Genomic DNA, 7,002 nt, shown 5'->3' with positions numbered 1-7,002 from the left:
ACATACAACTAACACTCACTACTAGAAACCGCCTCCTAAGACTACATCTATACTTCCTTACAACCATACATAGCAATCCGGTCTCTACCAAATCAACCTCTTTAGATTGACCATCTTTTCTATTTATCATCACTCTTAACCCCTAGTGACAACACCTCAACACTACCACCGTTCAGACCTCAAACCTCTTACACTCACCTTTAAATATAACAGTTCATTTCGTATCTTCGGTTAACATTCCAATAACTAAAATCAAATTCACCAACAAAATTTACCTCAACATTTTTCCCAATACTATCCTTAATTTTATCGTCACCCAACTCACCACTAAGATCTCATATCGTGCAAATTCTTTACCCGACTTCTTACTTTCCTTAATTCCCGATACTCATGACTAATCATGTTGTCCCGAAACTCCTATATAACCAATAACTAACACTCTCATGATAGTATCATACATCTCGACGATTCCTTATTTTTATATCACATAACTCCGGTCAATATTTTTCTCAGCTTATTTTCATCTTTCTTTTCTCTTTACACTTAACAATACCAATTTAATAGTTCAACTCCTTATTCCTTCTACCTAACTCTTTAGTAATCCAGTTACCCTTTCGTTCCTCAAAAACTCAAATTCCATTATTTCATATTAGTACCATCTCAATCTTTCTTACCATCGATCTTTTCTTATCCTGCTATTACTCGCACTTATCGCAAATCAGTCCAGACCATGTAATCCCAAAACTCATTTCATACCGTTACTCGCACATTAGTTTCACCTCTTGACACTACAAATTCCCAAACTCACTCACTATCTGCAAATCCACGTCGCGACATGTCTCCATTAACTTCACTATATACTACTTTTCTTAATCCCTCTAAAACGACCTTTCATTACATACACTCTTAACCCAACACAATCTAACCATCTCCCTCCATAATTCTTTACACATCTCGAGTTGCCATTATCCACATCCTTCCCTTCAACCCTTTCCTTTTTATATTCCTTAGACTCACATCATCCCTTGCCCATATACACTTACCTTTACATTACTCCACACACAATCATATCACTCTTCTCGTCCCACCAAACATGCCCCATGCCTCAATAAGCCCCCAAACTTCCTTACCAAACTTCCTTTTCTTTTTCCACTATCTATCACAACCAAATATAACTCATGTCCTCCTCACCGAACTCATACTCATCATAGATGGCACTCCTTACATCACAAGATTAGGTAACTTACGCATCAGGATCAACACATACATAAAACAATACACGAGGAAGCAAAAGAACACCTTTAAATTAAACATAATATGCAACGAAGTCAAAAGATAAGCATATGACCCAAAACAGGGGTCATTAGATCGAGTACAGGCCACTCGATCGAGTGAGTGACTTACTCGATCGAGTAGGTGAAGGTCAGAGGCACGTAAAACAAATTACCAAGGCTACTCGATCGAGTAACAAGAGGTGCACTCGATCGAGTGAGGGCCACTCGATCGAGTACCCCACGCATTTCTCAGCACTGTCCAATTTTCATAAAACGGTCATAACTCACTCGTTTCCTGGTCTTTTTGAGCGTGTGACCTATCGTTAGAATCGTAACAGAACAAGATATCACCTCCAATTGGAATGACATCAAAATCATATATACATCTCAAGTTATAACAGTTTAAAGATAACCTCTCTATAATCGAAAAACACAACTACTTGATTTTTACTTCCAAACAACCTAAACAACAAGGTAAACAAAAACAACTCAATACTCATAAAACCAGTATTCCTAATCACATGTTACTATTTTCAAAAGCCAAGAAACAACATCCATCATGTACATATATTATTTAACTTGTCAATCATGTATGACTCATATACTCTTATTCTATAACTTTACGCAAAAATAATAGCATAACATACAACATCAAATTCCCCATTCACATATTACTAACATAGCAACATTAAAATCCACTACCCACATAAACATGTTCCACACCTGAATTTCATATTCTTATGCAATTACTTACTTAATCTTTTCCAGCCAATTCATCCATTACAACTACACACTTCATACAACATATATGTATAAACAATAGTGGACAAGTACATAAATTTGTTATACATCTTTACGCAAACAAAATATACGTATACGACACAAAATTCCTATTTACATACTACTATTATGCCACATTATAAACCATCCATCCTTCGACATCATTATCCATCACATATTCTCATATATGAACTACTCCTCTTTTTGCACCAAATCATTCATCATTCTCATATACTTTCCCATCAATTCCAAACAACATTGTAAACCAACTATCATGCAACATACTTATTCACAACACTTTATCATTTATCACATTCACCACAATCATTTTCCAACATTTCTATACAATACATCATCAAACATACGCAATAGAACATTAGTAAACACACATAACGATCCCATGACACCCCATAGTGACCGGTTCAAAATTGTAGGGCGAGTTCACGACTTTAGGACGTCTCCCAAGTCTTTGCATTAGCTCCTACAACTCCTACCCGGGTTCATTTTAGTTTGACTCCCTACGTTCATTAGGTTTATTGGTTACAGGTTTCAAGATCGTCGCTCTGATACCACTTTGTGACACCCCCATATTCCAAGTGCCTTACCAGGACCACTTAATGTATGAGAACGTCACCATGTCGGTTACCCGAGGCAATGATAATCAAATAGACAATGATGAAACATACTTTAGTAATAATAAAGTTTAAAGCGATACAACCAAAACCGAAACTGATAAAAGAACAACGTTCGACACGGAGGAAGGCTTCTAAAACAGCTCGTGATGACTCAACCCAGCTATCCCATGCGCATCAATCTGTAGACACCTCGTTTCTACACCTCCCGCAAACCACCCGGTGATGATTGGGCCGCATGTTTGGTACGCGGAACGATTTATGACAGTTCGTAAGTTTATCGTCAAGTGATCGCTCAAACACTTGTGTCTACCTCATGGGTGTCATCTAGGTGTCATTACGGTCGTTTTGGTAGTAATTAGAGTACATTTGGAGTCCGGGTCAAAAAACCGTCTTCATTTCCTAAAACCGTCAAATCCCGAGTCAAAGCAATGTGCTTGTCTACCTAAGGTTAGGATGTCATAAAATGTTGAGATTATATCTCATTTTGAGTCTCATGTCACTTCATTAGGCTAAACTAAAAGTTTACATTACAAAATGTGCATTTCATTTAGCTAAAATGACAACCCGACCTTTAGGCCCATTTTACGAGGTGATAACCACTTTGTTGGGTCAGGCCTATTTCACAGAAAGTTCTAGATCTCTTTCTTAGCTTTCCAACGCCACCGAAATCACCTTATTCCGAGTCTTGTAGAGAAAGTTATGCCTAAAATACGACAGACTGTCAAACGCGCTTTCTTGCGCAGGAGGAACCCGCTGAGGAAAGGACGCAGCAAGTGCTGCGCCTCTTCTAAGGGACGCAGCACCTGCTGCGCCTTTTTCCAGGGCTTTCTTTTTGTCCAAGTTTCCGTGTTTTAACCTAAGTCGGTTATTTCCGGATCTTTCCTTCCGTATCCTACTCTTACCATAATTCCTTCAAGTGATTAGTATAAATAGGAGCCTTCGCTCCTCATATTTCTCACGCGAGTGTCCGCCCTTCTCTTCTCCCTTTGCATTCTAGACCACGTTCTTACTTTTTGGCGTCTACGTGCTTGAACATTCGACCACGTAAGCTCGGATCCTTCTGAGTACCAGCGTCGTTTTGCATGACCGACCAATTTGACCAACTCCACCATAATCAACTTTAATCAATCTGTTTTAGTTCCTCTTACGAGGGCACTTTCGTTACATTCGAGTCGAGCACCACTAATCGTAAACTTAGTTCATCTCGTTTCGTAAAACATGTAAGTCTGAGGGTGTAAATCTCTCTTTTATTATTGTTATTTACCTTTTTTGTATCATTAATGTAAGGTTTATGTCGAAAACACCTCTTAAAACCGATTTATAAACCCTTCCTTTAAAACCCTTTTTTACGGATTTCCAGAAGACAAACCGTCGAGAAAGGACGCAGCAACTGCTGCGCCTCTTCGAAGGAGCGCAGTACCTGATGCGCCTCTTCGTGAGGCTGCCGCAGTTCCTGCTTCCTTTCTTCTTCCTTAAATCCTCTGTAATTCGTCCTCTTTATTCGTTTTCGTTTGTTTTCTTTAATTCTTTGGTATATTAACATAATCATCTCACATGTATGTTATTTATCATCATTAATACGTATAATTCATCATTAAATCCGACTTAAATCCCAAGTAACTCATATTTGCGGGTTTTCGTCATTAAAATCAATTCGGGTTTTAGAGATTCAATTCATCAATATTGAGTCTCTGGAATTCATCATTGACATATTTGCATCTGTTATTTATCGTCACCATCATATATTCGTCATTGATCCATCATATTTAGCCTAATTAGTTTAATTTGTTAATTTGTTAATAATCCTCTTTTAATCTTGTAAATATTAATTCATCCACATTCGTTTCATCCATGTTTATTGCTTTTATGACCATTAATCACATGTAAATAACCTATTAAATCACTTCCATCCGAGTTATATATCGTAATCAATCCTTAAAATCACCAATTTACATTAACGATTTGCAGTTCCGGCTTCACAGCCAGAACTCACCCTTGGAACAGACGCAGCAACTGCTGCGCCTCTTCCAAAGGGCGCAGTCCTGCTGCGCCTGTTCCAGGTTGATTTCTGTCTCTGAAATTCCGTTCTGCCTTGACCTAGTTTATTAGTCTACATTTAATTAACTATTAATCGTATTATTGCCTACTGGTCTGTTCGTTAATTCTTTCTTTTATTCCTTTTTCTCAAATTATCCGTTTTAAATGTATTTTCGACATAAATCATTAACCCAATGTAATTATTGTAATCTTCATTATTGTATCATTGTATTTCTTTTATCACATTGTTTGTATGCCTTCACACTTAATTGACCCTAAATCCCTACTTTGACATTTATTGTATGTTAAATTACGTGTTAACCGACTTAGTTTAATATTCTCACATGCTAGGATTAAAACGTTGGATGTTGCATTGCATGCATATAATCGACGATATATCGAGTATAGATGATGTCCCTAATCATTACTAGAGGCCGCTATCGAGGCGGGCGGGATTAAGTGTTCGATCAAAAGAGCTTCCTAATACGTACCCTCACCCCTTACTCCAGATCTCTGTGAACATCCGTGTTCATTGGCATCCACGAGAGTCATTCTAGACATAGAATGCTAAGGGTAACGAGTTCTTGGTGTTCATGTCACTACTTTATGTCTTGACATGACACGAGGTATTCGAACGGTTCCAATTTCCCATAAAAATTGGTGGCGACTCCACAAATGCAAACGCTTGTTTCCCAAGCGCCCCCGTGGCCCATTGTCCACAGTTTGGCGACTCCGCTGGGGATAATACACTTACGTGTAGCCAAAAGGGTGAAACTTGAACAAGGTTAGGAAATAGTTTGTATAAGACAATTGTCGGTTTTCATAACTCGGTCTTCCTAGATCGTTTCATTCGGCCTTCCTAGGCCCAACCTAACCCATTCGACCAATCGTCCCGTCTAAACGGTCCTAATTCTTATTTGGGCCTAAGGATGGATAACGATTGACGTCAACCATACCATGATGCTTACTCCTGTTTGTATCAAGGGCTTTCACTACTTGAGGAAATGGACTAGGAATCGGCCTTACTCTTGTTTGGTACGAGCCTCTCCACAAACCCCGGGTTTGATTGTTCGGTATGGCAACCCACCCTTTAAACCAAAACCCTTTTAAATGCACTCAGCATCCCGTTATAATGCCTGTATAAATGTTCGTACCATATGTGATCACCATTTCTAAACGCAATCATGACGATTTTTGTAAAATCAAAATCCCTTTTAAAATGTAAAAATTTCGAAACATGGTCCAAAATAGCGCAAAATAAGCCTAAACTCTGTCCATATGTCGAGTCAAACTTCGGGCCTAAAACCCATTTCAAAACAACAAAAAAAAAATCCAAAAAAAAAAACAAAAAAAAAACGTTTTTTAAAAACAAAAAAAACCAAAATATTTTCCAACATGTAAATGTAAATATGTAAATTCAATTGGGCTAAGTTAGAGTCAAAGTTCGAACCGACTATGTCCTAGTCGGAACTCTGTCGAGTCATAAACCCGTCTTCCTTTACATTTTGGGTCTTTTCAAAATTCAAGTCAAGTCCTAAGGCGTCACGCCGTCATTTTGGACCCCCTATCCCAATTCAGTTAGGATCTAAACATTCTCACACCTCGACTCACACATCGAGTCATTCCCATATCGGTCTCTTGAATTCTCCTAATGACACGTTCGGGACACACATACCCGAACCTCGAGTCAAGTCTGTCTTAAACAACACACGTCTTAGAATCAACATGTGTCATCAATCCCGTCAATAAGGTCAATCATATAAGGATCACTTAGTCAAAGTCAACACTCAAGTCTAAAATTAAAAGTCAAGCACCGTGAGTCCAAACACGAGAAGTCGCTCACGACATTTCACGAATTCACAAGTCAAGTCTAGATTTTTCATCTTATCCCTTCCTTTGTTTGTTGCCTTAGTATGCGTGATCCCATGTCGAATCGAGTTGTAATGCGCGTCATTTCTGTCGAGTAGGAATCCAGCAAGTTTCGTCAGTCAGCAAGGTCACGAGGCAGATCAAGCCACAATCACCGTGTCTCTCCAAGACGTTTATGCCATGGTCCTAGGAGTTCAAGCTACAGTAGAAAATTTGAGCATTCGCGTCCTCACCCTTGAGAATGGAATGGTGGAAAAGAACATGCCAACTAGGGAAACCTCTAGTCTAGGTCATCCAAAGCTTACCTCTTGCAATAACCATCGTCCTAGAAAGCCGAAAACAGCTGAAAGGAAACCTGGGAGGCATCAAAGGGTGCTTACCAATTTAGGCATGTCTTATGCCGATGC

The sequence above is a fragment of the Silene latifolia genome, chromosome 11 (genome assembly GCF_048544455.1).
Source record: "Silene latifolia isolate original U9 population chromosome 11, ASM4854445v1, whole genome shotgun sequence".
NCBI lineage: Eukaryota > Viridiplantae > Streptophyta > Magnoliopsida > Caryophyllales > Caryophyllaceae > Silene > Silene latifolia.
Note: the sequence above shows the minus strand (reverse complement) of the source record.